This window comes from Hibiscus syriacus, unplaced genomic scaffold, assembly GCF_006381635.1.
Source record: "Hibiscus syriacus cultivar Baekdansim isolate YM2019G1 unplaced genomic scaffold, ASM638163v2 tig00110450_pilon, whole genome shotgun sequence".
NCBI classification, from domain to species: Eukaryota; Viridiplantae; Streptophyta; class Magnoliopsida; order Malvales; family Malvaceae; genus Hibiscus; species Hibiscus syriacus.
The window spans coordinates 11248679-11274705 of NW_024062743.1; the positions used below are offsets into that span (position 1 = coordinate 11248679).

The 26027-nt window shown below is 35.6% G+C and overlaps 1 pseudogene; it reads right to left on the reverse strand.

The window, feature by feature from the left end:
- Positions 1–1587: 1587 nt before the first annotated feature.
- On the reverse strand, positions 1588–24162 carry LOC120126226 (annotated as a pseudogene).
- Between the last annotated feature and the right edge of the window lie 1865 nt (positions 24163–26027).

Below are 26027 nucleotides of genomic sequence, written 5' to 3' on the forward strand. Positions count from 1 at the left end.
TCAAATTTAGAAATTATTTTAAGTCTTTATTATAAATTAAAATATTTTAATTAGAATTGAATTGAATTAATCTAATTTATAATTATAAAATGTTAATTTATTAAATTATTTTTAACTTATGACGAAATTAAATGAATACATAAAGTATTGAGGACTAAATAAGTTATTATATCATATCATATCATCATTTCTAATATCTTTTTAATAGCCAGATATCAAAACAAAAGAAAATAGTATACTAGTCACCGGAACATAATCAAACTAAAACAATAATGACTAAAATAAAAGTTTAATAATTATGTGGTTAAAATAAAAAAATGTATTAATTAGGTGGTTAACTAGGTAGTTTACCAAAAAAATTATTTTAACCTTCAAAATTTTCTTTTATACTCATCTTTAATTTTCGTCCAATTGGATTGACAGAGAAATTAACATTTTCTTTATTTTTTTTATATTTTTACAATTCTTTTCTAATTTTCATATTTCTATAGTTTTAGCAATTTAAATAATTCTTACTTTTTACATTTTTATTTTATAGTATTTTTTTACTTTTAGCAAAAGATAAAATAAATAATTAAAATATTGATAAAATGAAAAAATAGCCTCAATTTAATATTCTAACTCTTTTGGAGCACAAACCAAGCGATCTTGATAGTAAAAAATTGTTATTATTCCTTGTGATCTTAGGTTTGAGTACGAAATGTCAAGAGTGTGAACATTCAATGTAAAATGATTGAGAATAATCTTTAAATTAATATGTTGAATAATTGAGAGTTATTTTTGAACAGATATTAGATTGTGTTTACCTCATATTAAAAAAAAAATTAATACCCTTTGGACAAAGATATGAGAATAAATGGCGACGATTTAAAAAAAAACTATTATTTTTCTCAAAAATTTTAATGACAAAAATATCTTTGGGCCTTTCAAAATCTAAGATCAGTATTTTGCATACGATATTACGTTACTGTATAGGTAATATAAGTTTTACTTTACTTTATTTTCAAACTATTAACAAGAAATTAGAATCATAACCATTCATATACAATTAAACAACAAAACAAAACATAGTAACCGAGCAACTCAAATGACTTGTAAACATCTACCTCGAAGTTACAAAACATCTTATGACCATTTTTTTTATTCGGGGTAAATACAAAGTTACATCTATTTAAATATTCTCAATCATTTGACAGTAAACGTTCATACTCTTACACACAATACTTGAACTCAAAACTTCAAGAGTTACCAATAATCTCTTAACTGCTAAGATTGTTTAGTTTACGCGCTTGTCACATTCTCAAGTAAAAAAAATAGTTAAAATTAAAATAAGGCACTGCCCTAACTACCTTTTAAATTATCTTCCCTCTTGCGTTGATGTCCCCAGGACATAACCCCTTATTCAAAACCTTACAGCTATATTGTTTTGGGGTCTACTTTTAATTATAGATTATAGCTGCGATTTCAACCACTTTCTTCCACTAAGAAAGGTAACCCTACATCCATTCTTTTTCCAATTTTTTTCACTGCAAAAATGCTTGCTTTCATTTACGAGTCAAAGGGGAAAAAACACTCCTTTGTTGGGGTTGGGAAAAAAGTTACTAGCATATTGAAAATAAAAATACACTAGATATGATATGATATGATAGACGCACGCAACCCTGTATATACATACCTGATACAAGCACACATTAGTGGCTACTCTAGTTCATGATAAAACATGGATGTGTGTGTTTTTCCTTGTGCAGCAAAGGAGAAGCTATGTTGAAGTTATGCACGTTAGCAACCCTTTACAAAGTTGTTGAATGTCAAATGATGAATCAGTTGAAGCGATATCAGAAAGTACAGACCTTGATTCCAGTAATAGGTGAGATATACTCTCCAAAATCGACTCCTCACTCCCCATAAGAGAAGCCATAAGCTTTGCAGCTGCCATCCTTTCCTGATGATGATCAAGTGGTCAATCCGCGTCAACTTAAATGAACTCTCATTTCATTTTAAGTTCTAATGATGCAGAGGGGAAAGAAAGAATGAACACAGCTGTGGGGCAATCGAATTGATAAAGAAAGTGAAGAATCTAAGAATGTACAAGTACCATCACGGAAACTAGCCACCCATAAGCTTGGTAAAATCAGCTAAAATAAAAATCCCAATTTCATGAAATAATGCTCTCTAGTATTTAGAATGGGATTAGACTGAATTGCTTATTTGTTAAAAGTTTATTTATATTTTCTAATTATAGTTTAAAAATATATCAATAATAAATATTTAAAAAGAAAAATATATTCGCATGTAATGCTCTTGATCATATACTAGAATCTAAGAGCAACCTAAAATGGGGGTTATGAGAATTTCTAAAAAGGGAAAATGAAGACATTATAATACCTGTTCTGATCCCTTTCCAAAGAATTTTAGAGAAAGCTTGAGCATATCACAAGAATACGGAAGAACTGCAGACTTCAGATGATACACAGCAGAAAAGATAACCTGGATGCACGCAGCTCTAATCTCGGGTTGCTTTATTACCTACACAATTTGATCCCATGTAGGCAAAATGATAATAACAATAAAGAACAGAAGATCAGCATCCGTCATTGAAACTAAAAGAAATTAAAATCAACTGGATATACAAATTCGGTGACAGAAGTACCTCAGCAAAACTAATTAGATATGGAAGAATTGTCTTAGCTAAGGGTTTTTTGCCATCAGATATCTTCTGACAAGCACCGATAAGAACATTAGCCATGCAAAGACGAGAAGGAACAGGAACCGGTTCACGGCTTTCATCCGGCAACTCGGACCCTGGGATATGTCCACTCTTATCATTTATTAATTGACTGATCACATGTCTGAGGGCACAGAGTTTTCCGGTAGCATTCCCTACAGTTTACACCGAAGACAGTGATACCTTGCCCGTTGTATAACATATATGTTCATATCAGGAACAAAATACTAACCACAATTACCTTTCTGAACAACAATGTCGCTCCTCCATGAGTTGCAGTCTTTAAATGATTCAGGAGCTTGCAACTCAGCACATATTATCAGTGCCAGACAATCAATGCAACCATGTTGTGCTTTGGAAACTGAGACAGAAAAAAAGATTAGTTTAGACATTTTGTTAAAATATTAATTGACGGATCATAAACTTTCTCATCTGGAGCGGGGAAGGAGAACTAGTCAGTTACCCAGTTAAGTACCTTGGTCACCATCTGTTGACGGCCATAACAAAATCACCTCAGTTGTTCTTCAGATTTGAAGAACAAAGGGCTGCACAAGAGACTCCTTCCCTCGTACCTAGAAACAAGAAGAAAGCTTTAAATTAGCTTTAAAGATGAATTCAATTATTGCAGGAATATACCACCCAGTAACAAATATGTACTACGAAGAGAAGATGATTACCACAAGGGATGTACACATTGAAAACAGGCACGCAATAATCTTCAATGTTTCCCGAGATGCTGCTGCGTGCTCTAATTGCGAGCTAACAAGTGGAAGCAGAACCTAAAGAACCACGAGGTAAATAAGACAAAAATCTCTATATGAGGATTACAAATATACTTATGTAAAATCTAGGAATAGATCATTGCTGGGTACTTGAGGATGGATGCGCCCACAAAGCTCAGCAGCAAGTTTTCTTACATCTTCAAACTCAAACTTACTAAATGCTCTGAAACGGGGAAATAACAAGACATTAAGGGTGCATTTGATTCACAGAAAGTAAGATTACCAGTAGAAATAAAAGATTACCAGGGAATAAGATTACTTGATATTTTGTGTTTGGTTGGTTTAGCAGGAATGTAAGATTATTATGTTTGGTTAAAAGAATAGAAGATTATTGGAATACATATTTTACTAAATTGTCCTTATTATATATTTGTTTTTTTAACAAGTTGAAAAATATTTATATATTTTCTTTAAAAAATTTAAATTCATAAAATTTATATAATTTTTTTTACAAAATTGAAAATATAAAAAAGTTTAATGAAAGGGTAAATTTATATTTTAACCTCTGAACTTCATATAAAATTTTAATTATAGATATTTTTTTGTAAATCTAAAATAGTTTAAGGATAAATTTATAATTTAACATTCGTAGAATTTTTATTATTCAAAAGGATATTTTTGAAAAAAAAAATTAAGAGTATTTTAGTCCAAAACGCTGATAATCCAACAATACCTAAGGAAATGAAGATAATGACATTCCCGGTAATATACCCCAAAAATCCACTATTGGTAATGTAAGATTACCAGGAATAACATTCCCGGCCAACCAAACGGGGAAATATGGATTCTATTCCCATGGGAATCTCACATTCCCCCAACCAAACATACCCTAGTAGAATGCCAAAGAGATTACAGAAGTTAATAATATACTCATTGTCAAGGATCGACCTATTAACAAGGAAAGCAGCAACACTATCACCATCAATGAGGTTGACATCTCTATATTCTGCAATGGAATAGAATCAAAAGTTATCCATGACATTATTTTATTTTCTTCTATTTAAAGAAGAAGACTGTTAATCGTAATCAATTAGTTAAATTTATAATTTATATTCATGAATCACATTTTCCTGAATAGATGGAAAGGATAGATTTTAATGTTCGTCATAGGTAAGGAAAAAAACAGTATAAAATGTACAATTATTTAATATTTGTAACATGCATCACGAAATTATGGAGTCAACCAGATCTTCAATCCATAAAAAGAGATGAGTGGAGCAACTTGGATTGTCATAGTAAGGAAGAAAAGATACCATTCATAAAAGGCGCATTATGAAGTTGACCGTACATAACAGAGGAATTGAGATCATTAAATACTCTTAATGGAAGCAGCCTAATTATGAGTAAAGGGCAAAGTCGCTCATACAAAGACTGCTCCATTCTCATGGAGTCATCATTTGTACAAGTTCTTGTCTCCTGTCTAGAGAAGAAACATTCATCAATCCTACAAGAGGGGGAAATTGAAGGTTCATATAGGAAAACAGAAAGACCTACCATTAAATTAATCCATTCAAATGTCAAGTGAAGGTGCACCATGCAAAAGATTTATCTAATACATACCAAAATTGGAAAGGCAAACATTCAATTGACAAGTAGAAAATCCTAACCTCTTGGCTTCAAGAAATTAATACAATTGTTTAAAGAAGCTAGCGAGTGAAAGTTTACAATATAACTTTATACAGAAAACAATTACAAGCTCCTTTAAAACTTGTTCCAAAAAAATGTAAACAGAAAATAACTCAAATTATAGCAAGAATAAAATGATTGTTTGCCAAGTAAATTACAGAGCTCACTGTATCACAGATATGCACAGACCCTTTCTTAAAGTGTCCATGCTACTTAGTTTAAGATAACTTTTAACATACAATAGATAACTTTACATAATGATCACGAGATTTAGCCTAGTTTTTTCTGCAACCAACCTTACGAGATGGCATTCACCAGGTATAGGGGTTTGAATTCTAGCATCTACAACCCCTTACCTATTCAAAAGCAGTGGCCACTTTTGTACCCCAAAATATTTATTAGAGAATATGTAGTCAGAACATTAAAATAGATTAACTGACAAGCTTCTTATGAGCCCAAACATTCTATGTATTGGTGGTCCCATCAAATATTCTCGTTTGTGTGGCCAAGTAACCATATGCATCAATGTTGTCAAGGGAACAAAGCGAACTCTAGACACTTAAACCCTTATATTGCGTCAGGCAAGGTGCAAGAAACAAAACTAGCCAGAATGAAGTCTAATTTATCAGCAAAACATGCAAATTTTTTATTGGCCAAAATGCATGATTTCCTTATGATCAAGATTTTTTGTTGAATGCTCAAATATTACAAAATATAGACTTCGATGTTATCCTTTTCCTTTTAATAAAGGTATATCACATGAAAAAAGGTGATAAATAAAAGAAATTAAAGAGAAATTCAATCAGGCGGGCTTTCTTTATGCCCGTCACCTTAAAAAAAAAAGCATGCCTAGGCACACGCAAAATGAGTCTGAGGCACTTTTGTCAAGTATGTTAAGGTGCAGGTGAGCCTAGGAGCATGCATTGACAACAATGGTATGCATATCTCTTTATCATTCACATAATGAGTTTTACTATCATTTTTGTCTTGAACATTCTTCTACAAATAATACTCTCCTGTTTACACCCTTCACACCTTGCTAAACTCCCTATTATTGCAGATTCCACTTCATCCCACCCATGCCTTACGTGACAGCCATGAAATCTGCCGTCTTAAAGAAAATTTTCATATCATACACATGCCTTCCTATCATATCAAATGTGCAATTGCCAACTTCACAAAAATACTTAAGCAGCATATAGGTACTCATGGCTCCAATGCCATCAGCCTTGTACAATATACTTCCCACTCCTTTTAAAATTGAAACAAGCCTTAAAAAGGCTAAGACAAAAAAATGTTATGTGATGGTTTGGGGTTATATTATGTTCTTACTCTTTCTGGCCTTTCATTTGCAAAACAACACGAGAAAGGACTACATCTGCAGCTTCAGCTAACTGCTCGTTTATGTGACTCAAAAACCTGACGATAGTTGCATTTGATGGCTCTGCAAACATCTTGTCAATCAACGGTCCAATTAATGCATTCCAGTCTTGAACCTGAAATATTTCAGAACAAGAATATTAAATAATTCAAATTCCAGCACAAAATATGGAGCTCCAACCATCTAATTTCATAGTTATGCATACAGAAAATAGATCTAACATATAGATGCATGTGGACCTGTGGAGAGGAAAGAATGTATTAGGCATTTGTCTTAGTTCTCATATAGTACAGAATCAACTAAAATAAGATAATAATGACCATCACATTTGAGTAAAGAACTGGACTAAACCAACCATATCAAAATCATCTAAAACAAGTTGGGTTAACAATGCACATCTCAACCTAGTCCACGCCTCCACGGTTCTACTATCAGCAACACAAATAAACTATTTTAAGTTGAATAAGTATTAAACTTCACAATCCAAAAATATAACTGTTTAATTAAGTGCTAATATTACCTTAGGTATCATGCACAATGTAGGAATTATAGAGATATATGAGTTGTCACCACCCCTTCAGTTAAGGGATTCTGTAAATAGTTTTCTACAATCCCTTGTTTAAGGAATCATATCTCCTAGGATTAGTATCTTTCCTTACTTAGAGTTTCCTAATTTAGAGATATAATTTGTATATAAAGATGCAATATATCCTATTGAATAAATAAGAAAATACAGAGAATTACTCTGATTTCTACATGGTATCAAATTAGGTTACGGTTTCTTTCCAACCTAGACCATGTCCGCGACTTCTTCTCCTACATCTCCTTCTCCTACTCCGGAGATCACTTCAAATCTAGAAAATCTTTCTGGTTCTGATGCTCAATCAGATTCATCTAGTCTGACTATCACCTGCCATCGATTGAATGGCAACAGCTTTCTTGAATGGTCCCAATCGGTTAAGATTTTTCTCTTGGGCAGAGATAGATTGGGCAACGTTACTGGTGAAATCCAGAAGCATGTTGCGACTGGCACTGTTTTTGCTAAGTGGATGCGTGACAATGGTTAGGTTATGACTTGGCTCCACAATTCCATGACCCCAAGTATCAACTGAAACTTTCTTCTGTACAACACTACTGCTGAAATCTGGAGTGCAGTCCGCGAAACCTACTCTAACACTAATAATATTGCCAAATTATATCATATTGAAGATTAGGCAGCCAACCTTAAGCAGGGAACCATGCCTGCCACTTTCTACTGCGATACCCTTACCGCCCTTTGGCAACAATTAGATTTGTATGCATAGCATGATTAGGCAGATCCAAGAGATGCTACCCTTTACCAACAAATTGTCACTCAGCGAAGACTTTTTCAATTTCTCCAAGGCTTAAACAAGGACCTAGACGAGGTTCGTGGCAGGGTCCTAGCTATTTCTCCTCTTCCCTACCTTCGAGAGGCTTTCTCTATTGTCAAGAAGGAAGAAAGTTGCAGGGGTGTGATGTTGCCTGATGAACCATATTCCCCTCCTGAAGGATCTACCTTACCCATCAATCATCTCCCACTTCCAAATGGGGGAGACCTTGGTGTGACCATTGCAAAAAGCTCGGCCACTCCAAGGAGAAGTGTTGGAAGCTTCATGGTAAACCTCAGGACTGGAAGTCCAAGAACTCTCGCGATAATAAATCAAGCCTAGACACTGCTGTATCTGTCACTAGCTTCACCAAAGAACAGATTGTTGAACTTCACAAACTGTTTGGAAAGTTTCAGGGGCCTTGTGAGGGTAATCTGGTCATGAAAGAACCAGAAGATAACCCTTATGCTACAGCTTTTTTCTCCTCCCAGTTGACTCCTAATTGGATCCTCGATTCTGGCGCTACGGATCATATGACTGGTAACAAGGCTTTGTTTTGCAATTTTTTCCCAAACTTTGGTAAAGCTGTCAAAACGGTTGATGGTTCCTTGGGCAAAATAGAAGGACATGGCACTGCTGTTCTCAATGAACATATTGCACTTAAAAACATTCTCTTTGTACCAAATCTGGCTTGCAATCTCATTTCAGTTAGTAAACTTTCCATCGACTTGCAATGATCTGCAATTTTCACTGATATTGATTGTACTTTGCAGACATTGAACTCGAAGAAGATGATTGGTAAGGCCAGCTTGCAGAATAGTCTCTACATTCTCCCTTCCTCTACTCCAACAGAGATCTCTAAATCATTCATCGCTTTAGAAAAAGTTGATAATGTTATGTTATGTCACTTTCGTTTAGGTCATCCTAGTTTCCACTATCTTGCAAAATTGTTCCCTGCTCTATTCATTAATAAAAGGCCAAATCTTTTTTCTTGCAAAGTTTGCTCTCTTGCCAAACATACTAAATCATCTTATTCTCCTACATACAAGCGTTCCCACCCTTTTGCTTTGATCCACAGTGATATTTGGGGCCCTTCTCGGGTGAAGAATGTTGATAATTGTAAGTGGTTTATCACTTTCATTGATGATCACAGTAGGATAACTTGAACTTATTTGCTAAAAGATAAATCTGAAACTTCTGGTGTTTTTGCCCAATTTTATAACATGGTTCTCACTCAATTTGGGTCTAAAATCCAGCTCTTTAAATCTGATAATGGCAGTGAATTTTTTGCCTAGTCTTTGGGTATTTTTTCAGGGAAAAAAGCATAATTCAGCTTAGTTTTTGTGTTGGAACCCCACAGCAAAACGGCATTGCCGAAAGAAAAAATAGACACTTCCTTGAAGTTACTCGTTCTCTTCTATTTATCACTAATGTTCCAAAATATTTGTGGGGGGAAGCCTTATTAACTGCCACATATTTAATCAACTGAATTCCTAGTAAGATTTTACAATTTCAAACACCTTAATCTATATTTTTGCATCACTTTCCCCATTTTAAACCTATCTCCTCTATTCTGCCACTTAAAATCTTTGGTTGTACTGTTTTTATCCAAAACATTGCTCCTAATAAGTCCAAGTTAGATCCTAAGTCTTTAAAGTGTGTACTGCTTGGGTATTCTTCACTTATGAAAAATTATAAATGCTATCACCCTCCTTTTAAACAATTTTTTACCACTATGAACATAACATTTTATGAGGAGGATCCTTATTTCACTCATGCTGAAATTCAAGGGGAGACAGAGGGATTTTCAGCCACATCAGATATATCCTACTCTTCATTCTCAACCTTCATAATTGCCACCATTTTTTACTTTACCTACAGATTTGTCACCTGTAACTACTCCCATTGATTCATCTGTAATACCCATCACTAGTTCACCCACACCTACTTTAAACACCCTTCCTGAAAATACACCTACCCCCATTAAAAATCTTCCAAAAACAACACCAATCAAACAGCTTCGTGTCTTTACAAGGAAAATAAAACATATTCCGGAGGCTGTTTTGCAATCTAATTCTTGTCGAGAATTGGATTTGAGTCCAGCTGCCAAAATGGAAGAAGAAATCAGTAAGTCCACTTCCCCTACTCTAGATAACTTTCCTATTGCTAGTAGAAAAGGGGTTAGACAGTGCACCAAGCATCCTATTGAAAAATTTGTTGGTTATAATTCATTGATGCCTTCCTTTCAAGCATTTACAGCAACCTTGGATAAAGAACAAGTTCTTACAAGCATAGCTGAAGCTCTAAAGGATTTAAAATGGAGAAGGGTTGTTGAAGAGGAAATTTGTACATTAGAGAAAAATGCTACTTGGGCCGTTACAGACCTTCCTCGAGGAAAAAAGGTTGTTGGCTGTAAATGGATCTTTGTTGTAAAGTATAACTCCAATGTAAAAAACGCATTTCTTAATGGCAAGCTAGAAGAAGTCTATATGAAATTGTCACCTAGCTTAAAGTCTCTTGAAGGTAGCAATAAGGTTTGCAAGCTCAACAAGTCTATATACCAGTTAAAACAATCACCCAGAGCTTGGTTCGAGAGGTTCACTAAAGTCATTCTAAAAAACAGCTACAAGCAGTCATTTGTTGATTATACTCTTTTCATCAAGGTAACTTCTACAAATAAGAAAGATATCCTAATTGTGTACGTGGATGACATAATTCTTACTAGAGATGATGAAAAAGAGATTAGCAATTTGAAGAAGTTGTTAAATAGGGAATTCGAAATCAAGGACTTGGGAAAGCTAAGTTATTTCCTAGGAATGGAGGTGGCAAGGTCAAAAGAAGGACTTGTGATCAACCAAAGAAAGTATACTTGATTTACTCAAAGAAACTGATTTTCTTGGTTGTAAGTTGGTTGATACACCAATGGAGGTAAACTTAAGGTTCAACAAAGAAGATGGGTCCTTAGTAGACAGAGAGAAATTTCAAAGATTAGTTGGGAAACTAATTTACTTATCCTTGACAAGGCCAGATATAGCCTTTCCTGTAAATGTGATAAGTCAACACATAACTAATCCTACTAAAGAGCATATTGCAGCAGCAAATAGAATTCTCAAGTACTTGCAGAAAACTCCAGGACACGACTTAATGTTTAAGAAGACACAAGACAGAACTGTTAATATTTTTACAGACTCTAGTTAGGTCGAAGATCTCACTGAAAGGAGATCCACTAGTGGCTACTGCACTTTTATTTGGGGTAACCTTACAACTTGGAGAAGAAACAATCTGTCGTTTCAAGTAGTGTTGAAGCTGAATTTAGAGCACTAGCATTGGGAATATGTGAAGGAATTTAGCTACTTAAACTACTAAAAGAACCTAGCACTAATCAAGAGGATCACTTTGAAGTTTAGTGTGATAATCAATCTGCTATTCAGATTGCCAAGAACCCAGTTCAACATGATCGGACAAAGCGTGTTGAGATTGATAGGCATTTTATTACTGATCAAGTTAACAAAAAGACAGCCACACTTTTATACATTCCTTCAGAAGGACAAATTGCAGACATTCTTACTAAGGCTTTGTTAAAGTATGTTTTCAATAAATTCCTATTCAAGCTGGGATTATACAATTTATATTCTCCAGCTTAAGGGGGAGTGTAGGAATTATAAAGATATATGAGTTGTTACCATCCCTTCAGTTAACGGATTCTGTAAATAGTTTTCTACAATCCGTTGTTTTAAGGGATCATATCTCCTAGGATTAATACCTTTCCTTACTTAGAGTTTCCTAATTTAGATATATAATTTGTATATAAAAATGCAATATATCCTATTGAATAAATAAGAAATTACAGAGAATTACTATGATTTCTACACACAAGCATCTTTTATTGCATTTATGCATCCACTGCATTCTCATGCATATTCATCTACGTTGTCTCTATGTTTGTGAAAGAGAAGCCTCAAATTCTACGACTTTTACCATCCCCGTTCAATAACTATGATGCAAAAGTATGTTGCAACATGCAAGAAGTAACAATGACAGAAAATTGTTTCGGCAATTCAATTAAAAGTTAAGTTCTCAAGTAAGGAATAAAAAGGGATAATAAATAATGAAAATAATAACAATAATAATGGCAGTAGAAGATCAGGTTTTTTCATCATATAGACATTCAAACCAAACAATGAAAACAAAGAGACACACAAGTTCTTGCTACAAGGCCAAGGACAGTAGGATTATTAGCAAGATACAAAGATATAAGATTTACACACAAAAATGTTCCCCTTCTGTAAGGATGCCTGTTAAACATGAAAGATCTATACAGAAAAATACTTCAAAATTAGAAGAAGAAAAAAAGTAAAATTAGATAACACAGATAAAATGAAACAAGAAAGAAGTCTGCATGTACCCCACTCAACACTCCCAGAGAATTGTGGATATTAGTTTTAGTACTAGGAGGCTAGGAATAACTCAGACCATCTAAATGATACAAAGGTTATTCCCTCAAAATGTAGTCAAGTTCAAAGCAAAACATAATGTTCCTTTTCTCTCAACCTTTATGTAGGAATATACGTGTCAAGAAATAGATTAAATTAAGATTCCGTGAATATTTCTTGTAGTTACGATACCTTACTTTAAGGGATTATATCTTTCCCTAGAATTAGTTTCTTTCCTAACTTAAAGTTTCCTAATATAGATATATAGCTTGTATATAAATATGTAACAAATCCTATTGATTATAGTATGGAATAACAAAGAATTACTTTGATTTCTCACATGGTATCATATTAGGTTTTGAGCATTCTAAATCCTAATCGATGGCCAATACTTCTTTCTCTTCCTCCTCTTCTTCTACTGAGATTACCTCCTCGCCAGAATTTGTTTCTGGTTCTAATGACCTTCATGAATCCTCCAATTTGGTTATTACCTGCCATTGATTGAATGGTAACAATTATCTAGAATGGTCTCAATCTGTGAAAATCTTACTTGCGGGACAATAAAGATTGGGATATGTCATTAGGGACATCGCAAAACCTACTGTCGGAGTCTCTGGTTATGCCAAATGGATGTTAGAAAATAGTCAGGTAATGACATGGCTTATAATTCTCTGTCTCCTAGTGTGGGCCGCAACTTTCTTCTTTATCAAACCGCAGATGCTATTTGGCGTGTTGCTCAAGAAAATTATTCCAACACAGACAACATCTCCGAAATATATGGGATTGAAAGCCAGGTAGCAGCTCTCAAACAAGAAGGGATGGTTATCACTTTATATTATAACACCCTTAATGCCCTATGGCAGTAGGTTGATCTTTATGATCAAAACGAAAGGCATAATCCAGCTGATGCTGCCCTCTTCCAGAAAATCACTACTCAGTAGAGAATTTTCCAATTCCTTCATGGACTTGATAAGGAATTAAATGAGGTTCGTGGCAGAATCCTTGGAACTTCTCCCCTTCCAATGATTAGAGAAGTGTTCTCCATAGTCAAGAAGGAAGCTAACAGAAGAGTTGTCATGCTTCCTAAAAACACCTCTGTTGAAGAAATTGCCCAACTTTTCCAAGCATCCTCCAGCTCACATAAGAAGGGAAGGCCTTGGAGTGATCACTGCAAGAAACCAGGCCACTCCAAAGAAAAGTGTTGGAAGCTTCATGGTAAATCAGTTGACTGGAAATCCAAGTCCTCTACAACAACTCAATCCACCTTAGCTTTTGCCACTACTGTTTCTAATTTCACCAAGGAACAAATTGCAGATCTTCAGAGGATGTTTAGTCAATTAATAGGGCCTCAAGCGAGTAATCTAGCCATGGCTAAACCAGAAGGTAAAACTGTTTTTACATTCCTTCTTTCTCAACAGTCAACCCCCACTTGGTTCCTCGACTCCGGGGCTTTAGATCACATGACTAGCAACAAGACATTGTTTAAAACTTTTTCGGCTACATTCGGTAGGGCTATTAAAATTGCAGATGGTTCCCTTTCCCAGATTCATGGACATGATTCTATCTCTCTCAATAAAAATCTGCTTCTTGATAATGTCCTTTTTGTACCTAATCTTGCTTGCAACCTCATATATGTCAACAAACTTTTGAAGATTTAAATTGTGCTATCAATTTTAATGAATCTGGTTGTACTTTGCAGGAACTGGACATGAAGAAGATGATTGGCAATGCTAGCTTGCACAATGGCCTCTATACCCTAAATGACCCTCCTTCAGCTTTCGATCAGACACCTCCTACTTCATTCACAGCCTTAAAAAAATTGATACTGTTAAATTGGCATTTTTGGTTAGGCAATTCTAGTTTTTAATATTTAGCAAATTTATATCCTTCTCTTTTTATTTATAAAAAACCACATTTGTTTAAATGCCATATTTGTTTTCTAGCCAAACACAGCAAAGCATCCTATTCACCGTCTAAATATAAGCCTTTACGCCATTTTTCTTTGATCCATAGTGACATTTGGGGCCCTTCTAGAGTGAAGAATGCTAATGGTTGTAAGTGGTTCATTACATTTATCAATGGCCATAGTAAGTTAACTTGGACATATTTAATGAGAGACAAATCTGAAACTTCCGTCATATTTGAGAGATTTTATACCATGGTTGACACCCAATATAATTCCAAAATTCAACTTTTTCATTTTGATAATGGCAGTGAATTCTTTGCTACACCGTTGGGTATTTTTTCTAAACCAAAGGAATAGTTCAAATCAGTTCCTGTGTTGACACTCCACAGCAAAATGGCATTGCCGAGAGGAAAAATATACACCTTCTTGATGTTACTCGTTCTCTTCTCTTCACCAACAACGTTCCAACCTACTTGCGGGGAGAGGCCTTGTTAACTGCCAAAAATTTGATAAACTGTATGCCTAGTAAGGTTTTTGAATTTCCATACTCCTCGATCCATTTTCTTGGAGAGTTACCCCCACTTCAGGCCTATTTCTTCTATCTTACCTCTTAAAGTCTATGTTGCACTGATACGGATACGAGGACGGGAAACGACAATTTCTAAAATTACAGAGTATGGGGCCGACAAGGATACGACATATAAAAAATTTAAAATTATAAATATATATCAAAAATCATAAAAAAGTCAATATTTCGTAGAAAATTGGTGTAACACCCTAATTTAACCCTAATTAAAATCCTAACATTTGAGAATTTTTTGCAAAATCCCTAAATTAATTTGTGTCCAATTTAAAAATACTTCAAAAATTGTTTCCATATTCGAAAGCCCTAACAAGCTCGAGGATCAACTGACAATTATACCAAAAATTCTTTAAATCATATTCTAATTCCCCCAACCCACCCCGTCGGTCGCTTCTTCGTTTTGTTTCTTTTCTTTATTTTATCGAGCAGAGGATAAGCAACCTGTTGCAGACAAAGAACGCCTTGGGCCTCCATGATTTTCAACCTTATCATCAACATCAGGTAACCTCTCCTAATTTTTCAATACCTTTAGATTTGTCACCTTCAAATCCACCTTTGTTACCTACATCTACTACATTTCTTTCCATACCTTCAAATTCTTCTACACCCACTCCTAATAACCATCCTGATACTTCCAAAACTACACATCATAAACAGCTTCTGGTTTACACAAGAAAAAAGAAAACTATACCTGAGGCTATTCTGCAATCTGACACTTGCCGAGAGTTTGATTTAGGTCCAATTGCAAATGTGGAAGAAAAGGAAATGAGTATATTAAGTCTACTCCTAATCTTGATGCTTTTCCTATTTCCATTAGAAAGGGAGTAAGGCAGTGCAGTAAACACCCTATTCAAAGATTTGTCGGTTACAGCTCTTTATTGCCTTCTTTCCAAGCCTTTACAGCTAGATTGAATGAAGAACAAATCCCCTCAAATATTGATGAAGCATTAAAGGATCCTAAATGGAGAAGGGATGTTGAAGAGGAAATCAGTGCACTCGAGAAGAATGCTACATGGACTATAACAAACCTTCCACAAGGTAAAAAACTTGTTGGTTGTAAATGGATCTTTGTTGTGAAATATAATTCTAATGGCAGTGTACATGGATACAAAACAAGACTAGTGGCTAAAGGATATACACAAACCTATGGGGTAGATTTTACAAAGACTTTTGCTCCGGTGGCTAAATTCAATATAGTTCGGGTACTTCTAAGTCTTGTTGTCAACCATGACTGGAAACTACATCAACTTGATGTTAAAAATGCCTTTTTCAATGGCAAACGAGAGGAGGTCTACATAAAGGTACCACCTGGTTTGGTGTCTATTGAAGGAAATCAGAAAGTGTGCAAGCTTAATAGGTCACTATATGGGCTAAAAAGGTCCCCTAGGGCCTGGTTTGAAAGGTTCACCTTAGTGATCTTAAGAAACGGCTACAGGCAGTCCCTTGCCGATCATATACTATTCATCAAGAAAAATTCCATGAACAAAAGATCTATCCTAATTGTGTATGTGGATGACATAATCCTAACTGGAGATGATGAGGAATTAGCACTTTAAAAACACTCCTAAACGAGGAATTTGAAACTAAGGACTTAGGAAAGTTGAGATACTTCCCACGTATGGAGGTTGCAAGATCTAAAGAGGGGCTCGTGATCAACCAAAGAATGTAAGTTCTTGATTTACTCAATGAAGCGGGTTTTTAGGGTGTAAACCAGCAGATACACCAATGGAATCCAATCTGAAATTCAACAAGGAGGTAGCAAGCTCCTTAGTAGATAAAGATAGATTTAAAAAGTTAGTGGGAAAGCTAATCTACTTGCCATCAACCAGGCCGGATATTGCTTTTCCAGTAAATGTAATTAGTCAACACATGGCTAATCCTAATGAAGAACACATGGCTAATCCTAATGAAGAACACATGGCAGCAGCTAACAGGATCCTGAAATACTTGAAGAAAACTCCTGGACATGGTTTAATGTTTAAAAAGTCACAAGACAAATCTGTGAAAGTCTTTACCGACTCTAGTTGGGCAGGAGACTTAACAGAAAGGAGATCTACTAGTGGCTATTGCACATTTGTGTGAGGAAACCTTGTTACTTGGATAAGACACAATCAGTTAAGTAGTGTTGAGGCAGAATTTAAAGCCATGGCATTGGGAATGTGTGAAGGAATCTGGATAATCAAGCTGCCAAAAATCCATTTCAACATGATAGAACAAGACATGTTGAAATTGATAGGCACTTCATTTCAGAGAAAGTAAATAAAGGGATAGTTGCTCTATCTTACATCCCTTCATAAGGACAATTAGCAGACATGTTTACAAAGGCCTTATCAAAACATGTATTTGACAATTTTGCATCTAAATTGGGATTATATAATGTACATTCTCTAGCTTGAGGGGGTGTAGGAATATGCGTATCAGGAAATAGATTAAATTAAGATTTCGTGAATATTTCTTGTAGTAACAATCCCTTACTTTAAGGAATTATATTTTTCCATAGAATTAGTTTATTTCCCAACTTAAAGTTTCCTAAGATAGAGATATAGCTTGTATATAAATATGTAACATATCCTATTGATTATAGTACGGAATAACATTGAATTACTCTGATTTCTCACACTTTATCTAGTTTTTCCTCTTCCCTTTTGTTGTTCGGGAAACAAGAATTCACCATATTTTTATCTATATAGCTAGTACTAATATTAGCACGTAACCGATATGAAGTATGCATGTACGTTCACATGTATGTATCTACTTTTGCATATCAGTCTCTCGATAGAAAAATTGCATAATACATGAATTTATACACATGTATTTTTTTAATATTTCATTGCAAAATCCAATCATGCTTTCTTGAGAAAATATGTAGCTCGAAATTCTAGCACTTCACTATATATCTTCTTATAAGATCACATCATCTCAATGCCTCAAAAAAGGGAAATATGATGAAAAAATATACATCTAATGCAAGGTAGTATTATCATTCTCAATTCTTACAGTTTTTGACCACTCTGGGATCAGCCTTAGCACTCGATCACATAAATTTGAACCTGCCACAACAGTACAAAGAGATTGCATAAATCCAGGATTGTCTTATAGTCCCAAGAAACTAATGACAAAAACAAGGAAGTGAGTAGAAAGAAAAAGGAGGGAAGCTTGGAACATCCCTGTAGGTTCAGAATCCAAATAAATACACACACACACATCAAATGGAAAATAATGCTTCCCCAATGTTTAAAACAAGAAAAATTTATCAGTCAGAATACTAAAGACACACAACATGATAAATAATAGACCGGCGTCCATACAAATACTAGATGAATAGATACTGCATACATCACTGGTTTCAGAACTTAAAAGACAATTAGAGCAGTCCATAAAACACATCCAAAGCACTTAGTTTCAGCAGCAATAAATTGGGAAGAAAAATATCCTAAGGAGATGAAATAGTAAGAGGCCTACCTTTCCTTGTGCTTGCTCCAGCTTCTGCATCAGCTTGGCCCTGACTGAGGTTGCTGTGAGGATTATTGTAGATAAATGTTAAATAAGAGCAAAAATTGTTTAACGCTATTACGAAGTAGAACTTGCAGGTTATGAGAGACACCATAAGCTTGCATTCCAACATTCTTGCATGCGTACAAGCCTATGTTGCTTGGACTCTTCATTTTTCATCAGGTACTCATGTCCGATGCTCATGTCCAACACTTGGATATGGGGATACGTACAGGTGTCCGGAAGTTACACCCGAGTCCAAATAACATAGGTACAGGTAGACATTCATGAACAAAAGAATACTTTTCTTTAATCCTGATTAAAGTCAAGCTAAAGACTGGAGGTAGAAGTTAAAGAGGAAAGCAACATACTTAAGACTGTCGAGCATCATGCATATAATTTCAGGGTTCTGGTTGTGATGCTTGAGCACTCTAGATAAGGCCTCACTAGCTGCTGGTAGTACTTTTTCCTCTGATAAGCAGACAAGACGAACTAATGCAGGCAACACATATGATGGGTCTGCAAAATTTATGATTCGGTCATAAAGCAAGTTCATTCAAATTATCCATGTTAAAAACACAAAAAGAATAAAAGAACATTCATCAAGATATTGAAATAGGTGATTAGTCGCATAACCAAAACCACAAGACCATACAACAGCTTAAACCAGTTCTAGAACATAAATAGCATCACAAATGATGGGTATGCAGAAATAAATAATACAGTCATACAGCAAGTTCATTCGAACCATCAGTGTTCAAAAGAAAAGAATAAAAGAACATATATCATATCTTGAAGTATGTCATTAATCACACAAAAAAACCATCACACGACTTTTTTTATAGGAAATAGGCCTCATTAAAAAAAACCCTCATATCCTACATGTTATAACAGTAACATGAAGGACATAGGAAGGAGGAAAAGAGCACCTCTGAATTTTATTACTCTGAATCATAACTTACAACCAACTCCTAATAATATACTGCTTTACATAAGATTTACAGCAGCAGTATAACCAGAACCCTAACCTCCTGCTAAAACACCCTAACCGAAATAATATAAGACAGAAAACACAATAGGACTGAAAACAGAATTCCCTACATAAAAGGAAACAATTTCAACACCTCAACACAGCCACCACAAGACACATAATCAGTCTATCCCATCTTTAGTCAATTTGTCAGCTTCCCAGTTGGCAGCCCTCAAGATTTGCCTTAAATAAATCTCCATCCCTTTAACCACAATGGAAACCTAAAAATCAACCTATACCAGCTTTTGCTAATTCATCCGCTTCCCAATTTGCAGCTCTCGAAATATGCCTTGTGATAATACCCTTCCTCTCCACACGAGTAGCTATATCCCTCACCAAGGATTTAAACAAAGAAGTACTAAGATCCGGATTTTTAATCCACTTTAGAGCATTAGTCGAATCCGATTCCAAAATAATCCTCTGACTTGGAATGTAACCAACTTCCTCGATAAGAATCAACCCTCGTTTGATGGCCAAAAGCTCTGCAAGTAAAGGACACCCCCTACCTTCTCTGAAAACACCCCAAGCACCGAACCACTACCATCCCTAATCAATCCACCTATTCCCCCTTATCCCAACCTTTGACCATTGCACCATCTACATTTACTTTTAAAAACCCTTCCGGAGGAGGACTCCACCTAGAAGAAGGAGGAGTCCTCTTTTTCAGATTACCATTCAAGTCTGCTAGTTTTAAATCCCCCATCAAGGAATCGAAAGGAGTATGGACATCCTTAAATGAAGTTCCAAACCAAGAAACAATTATGAATCTTGTAATGAAGAACAACAACGCAGAATCAACCTTCCCTTGCTGGAAAATCACCTCATTCCTACATTTCCAAACCGACCACAGCACAGCCCTAGGGATAAACTTCCATATGAGAGATCTCGGAACTAACTCATCCCACGCAATTAAGAATTCCATCAAATTGGCCGGAACCACAAAGCAAACATTCCAGTACTTTAAAAACTTGGCCCACAAGTCCCACACCACATCACAGTGCAGGAACAAATGTGAGACCGACTCATTACACTTCCTGCACAAAGAGCACACAGAGTCTTCCACCCCAGTAACTCCTCTCTTCAGCAGTTCCTCCTTCACCGCTACTCTGTGATGAGCAAGTTGCCAAACAAAGGTTTCCACTCGTGGTGGAGCTACCCCCTTCCAAACATAACTTTCCCAATTACCTTCTACTTCATCATTACCCTCTCTATCAAAGTACAATTGCATGCATGATTTTGATGTAAAACACCTCTCACCAATTCCCAACCAAATCCAACAATCATCCTCAACTAATGACAGTGAGGAACTGTTCAAGAGAGAAATAAGCTGCAGCCACTGCTCAACCTCCCAATCCACCAGATTCCTTCTTGTTTGAATATCCCAGACCCCACCCGAATCATTATACAATCTGAATTCTGCAACTTTCCCCCCTTTATTATTCGACAGAGCAAATACCCTTGGAAACCTATCTTTCAGAGGAACCGTACCCAACCATACATCATGCCAAAACTGCACTGTTTCTCCATTTCCAGCTCTAACACACAAATTTTTCCTAAAACAATCCTCAAATGCATCACTTGAAAAAAAGTTCTTAACTCCTCTCCAAATCCAAGAAGTACGTGCTGTCCAAGTATTCCGGATCATCATTAAATTTGGATCCATATTGTTTACACAATAGACCACTGTTTTCCAACAAGAGGATTTTTCTGCAGCAAATTTCCACACCCACTTCCCCATAAGAGCCCTGTTTAATAGCAACAGATTTGGAATCCCCAAACCCCCCAACTTCTTTGGCTTACACACCAATTCCCATTTGACCCAATGGATGTTCTTTTTTTCTGTCGATCCCCCCCCATAGAAAAGATGCCATGATAGAATTTAATTTGTTGAGAACACTAATAGGGATCCTAAAAATAGAAAGGTAATAAATTGGAAGAGAGCACAACACCGATTTAACCAAAACTGCCCTTTCAGCCAATGATAAAGACTTTGCCTTCCAGCCAGCCAAACGGTTATGAAATTTTTGTACCACCGGTTCCCACAAGGAAAAAGAATTCCTCTTAGCCCCTAACGGTAGACCTAAATACTCCGATGGAAAAGCTCCTCTTACACAACCTATTTCCTTGGCCCAAGAAGCTAACTCCTCCTCTCCCACATTGATTCCAAAAATTCTGCTCTTATTCAGATTCAACTTCAGCCCCACCAACAATTCATAAATTAAAAGCACCCTTCTAATATTCACCAAATCATGAGTAGAAGCCTTGCTAAAAATTATTAAGTCATCCGCAAATTGCAAATGAGATAGAATGAAAGAGCGACCCATCGAGCCTAATTCAAAACCCGAAAACAACCCTTTGTTCACTGCTTTCACCAACATTAGATGTAACAATTCACCTCCCAAATTGAACAACATAGGAGATAATTAACAGCCCCGTCTTAATCCTCTAGTAGTGTAAATTCTCTCTGTAGGTGTGCCATTTACCAAAACCGAAATGGAAGTTGTTGAGATACACTTGTACATCCAAGAACTCCATCTATCTCCAAACCCCATTTTGCTCATTATTTTCACCAAAATCCTCCAATCCACCGAATCATAGGCTCTCTTGAAATCCACCTTAAAAACAACTCCCTTCAGTCTTTTTCTCTCCAACACTCAATGCCTTCATTTGCTATAAACGAGCAATCCAAAATGTGACTTCGTTGTCAAGACTTCAAGTTGAAATCCAAATATAGGGGAGGCAGATGGGATACAAGAGGGAAGCCTCTCATTATGTGAATCAAAACCAATATTTAACTTAACCCCAACAGAAAATTGAAATAAAAGATGAAATTCTAGCTTACATGATGCCTAATTTACCATCTGACATATCAGAAAAAGGTTCAGGGCTTCAGGATCTTCAAGTTGACAAACCAAATATATTAGGAGAAGAGATGTGCTATTAGCTTTAGAAATACCCAAGGGTTAGAGACTTAGAGTTGAGTCTTTGCTATCACGATCCTAGGTTGAAATCTAAATATAGGGGAGGTAGATGGGATACAGGAGAGCAACCTCTCATTATGTGAATCAAAACCATTAGGTAACCCCAGCAGAGAATTGAAAGAAAAGATGAAAATTCTAGCTTACATGATGCCTAATTTACCATTTGACTGATCAGAAAAAGGTTCAGGACCTTCCAATTGACAAACCAAAAACTTAAGGAAAGGCAAACAAAATCAGATCATTAAAGCACAAAAACCTATTAATAACCACTTAGTCATATCAGCAGCAGTTAGTCAATGCCTATGATATCGAATACTACCTTCCCATACGTGCAATACATGATAAATGTGGAATAGAAGTGCAAAGTATCTTCAACAAATCACTGTACTTCTCCTTTGTTCCTGAAATCAATTATTCAAAAAAATTCATCAATTTTCAATGCCAAAGAGTGAAAGCACAATTTTTAATTACTAAAGATTATTTAACAGACTTCTCAGCAAAATATAAACCACAAAACTGGAAATTTTGGCAAGAAAAAAAAAACAATTCTACCAAGACACGAATACAGAAAATAAGTCTGTGTTGATATTCCTTCTGGTACTTTCTTTTTCATTCTCAAAAATAAGCAAAAAAGCAAAAATAAGATGTAGAAAGAAAACTCATAATAAAATGTAACACCAATTCCAACATAATGATTCCGCATAAAACTAAAATTATGCATTTTATGATTAAAAAAATCATATTTCCAACTTTTATAATTAAAAAATTGTTGATACAAAACATTGTAGAACTTATGGAAAGGAGACTGATATAATGGCTCCACAATGCATAGATACTTTATATACTCCTCAGAAACTTAGGCTATATGCCTTGAAGAATGTAGAGAAATGAACAATGTCAACTTATAAAAAAGTAATATAGGGAATTTAAAATAGATTTGTTGATACCAAGAAAGATAAAACAGCAATTCAAAAATGATAGATTCATTATCTACACCACAGAGGCAACTTATATAGAAATAGAATAGGAATTCATCTTTTTACCATTAACCAAATACTGATCCATAACATTTTCGTACTCCACGAGTCCTCGTACAAGAGTACACCAACCAAAAGCTATATACCGGTCATCTTCCTTACAATTATATTTGCAAGATTCATGGCAACTGCTTGAAAAAGAAGCCCGTCTTGGAAGAGCCAATTGAGAAGTATCATAGGTTGATTGTCATGCTTTGAGTCCTTGAACTTCAATGACTGGCAACAAGCAAGCAAACACATAAACCTCCTTTGTAGTTTATTTCTCACACTCTCTCTTTCATATGTAATACATACGTGCATATGAATACGAAATCAACTGAACTTTTGAATATTTGAAGTTGATTTTTAATTTTTGTGAAAAAAAATAGAAAAAGAAAGATAGGTTTGATTACGTGTTGAATCAGGGAACAAGAATCTCATCCAAAGTCTCGCCTCTCTGAACCGCATCTCGAATGTACTTGTGAAGAAACCAGAGCGAATCATCCAAAGAGTCTGCAAATTTAACGTTTAAAAAAAAGGTTAGCTTTATTAGAAATAATTTAGAAAGATTCAGGAACTGAGGCGTTTGGAAGCGCCAACTACCAATCGAGGATTTGTTGGAGGAATCGGGGGAGAGGCGAGAAATGGAGTGGTGAAGATTCTTGGGACGGACGGCGAGGAGAGTGGCCATGGCCCTGCCGATCGTGACCGAAACCATTGATTCCGGCTCAGATTTCCATATTAACTGTTGTTGTTCTGGCTCTGCTCCTCGCTCCATTCAGTGTACGGACTGTGCTCAGCAAGCAAGTGTGGAGAATCAAAGTAGTTTCTGTTTCAGTCTAGAACTGATTTGTTTAATGGTTGTATCTCTAATGCTCGGAACCTCGGAAAGAGATTGAAGTCTTGAACCAGTCATTATGGGCCTCTCTGGACCGTAAGCCTTGAACCAGTCATTGTGGGCTACGAATTCTGTCTTGGTTTTGGATATTTGTAATCTACATCAGAAGGTAGTGCTATATGGTCCCCCCCCCCCCAATAGGCCAGACGGTTTTTATTATTTAGGTTTTAGGGCGTCCAACTTTTATTTTAGGAAATATGACAGCGTGGTAGGAACTCGAGGTGAAGAGTTTCCTTGAAAATTAATTTTTTAATGGATGGTTCCACGTGGGCTATTATTTTAATGTCATTAATATGACTCGTCACTTCGAGGCGATAAGTTCATTAAAAAAATTTAAAAATTATAAAAATAATTTATGTTTTAAATTAAAAAATTAAAGGAACTCATCATCTCGAGGTGACGAGTTCATTCAAATTCAAAAAAACTAGTCATTTTGTAGTCGTTGGTCAACGGGTAGCTGCAACGGTCACTTGGGCAACTGTCACTTATAACTCGTTACCTCGAGGTGACGAATTAAAAAGTTTCGTCGGATTTTTTAACCCCCTAGTCATTTATAGTCATTGGGGCTAATGATGTAAATAGGGTTTGGGTTTTGGTTTTTCATCAAACTCTACATCCGAAAAAAATTGTGAAAAAATCTTACCTTCTGTTAAAATCCCGAAAAATAGATTCCGAGAAGAAATGTTGTGCCTGGATAACGTTTATATTTCGTCGATTAAACTCTGACTAGAAGAAGAATTGAGTATTCGTCAGCTCTGGATGACATACGGAGATCTGCATCAATGGATGTTGATTTATCTTCAATAATTAGGTCTACTTCTAGCCATATTTTTACGTGGCTTAAAGGTGTACTTGACGTTGAGTGAGGCTCTGATCGAATGTTGGCTACCCGAGACGTACACGTTCCATTTCTCAAGTGGTGAAGCGACAATTACTTTGGAATATGTCGCTTACCAACCCAGTGTTCTTATGAATGGAGACCCCGTGGTGAGGCAAAAAAATTACGACCCAACGATGTTGGTCAACCAAGTTTTGGGAAATGTGTCACCATCCGAGGTCATCGAGGGCTATCGGGTAGGGATGACGTGGTTAGAGTCTAAATTCCAAGTGACGCCCGACTCTACTGTGGACGAGGTTATTTTTGCATCTCGAGCATATCTTCTCCAACTGATCAGAGGGTTATTATTACGGGATAAATTCGGTAATTTGGCTCACACTCAGTATCTGTGAATATTAAATGACTCCGCTAAGTGTCACAATACCAGTTGAGGCTCGACGATTTTAGCCTTTCTGCATCAAGAGATTTGCAAGGCTGCAATTGTCCAGAGGGGAGAAAAACCAATGTAGCAGGATGTTCAATATTGCTACAATCATGGGCTTGGTATTGGTTCTCATTTTTTACGCTAATTACCTCAGCCCCGATCGAGTTTCCTCTTGCTAGAAAGTAATTTTTAACTTTTTTTTAAAATTTGATTAATTTAATTAGTTTTTTATTTTTTTAAATATTTTAGATGGTACCATAAAATAATCAAGACAAAGTTGTCGGGTGCCACTGCAAAAGATATACGAATAAGGATAGACATTGTCGGTAGATATGCAATATACATTTGTTCTTTATTATTATTATTTTAAATTTTTAACTTTATATATATTAACTTCGATATTTAATATTTACAATTTTATTGGCTTCCGTATGTTGACGACAATATCTACCAATTATTTCCACAATGATTTTTTAAGGGTCCAATTTATAGTGTGCCACGATGTCGTTATTACATTTTGTGATTGTTGAGTGGCATGCCACTGATAGGGTACTGTGACGGTT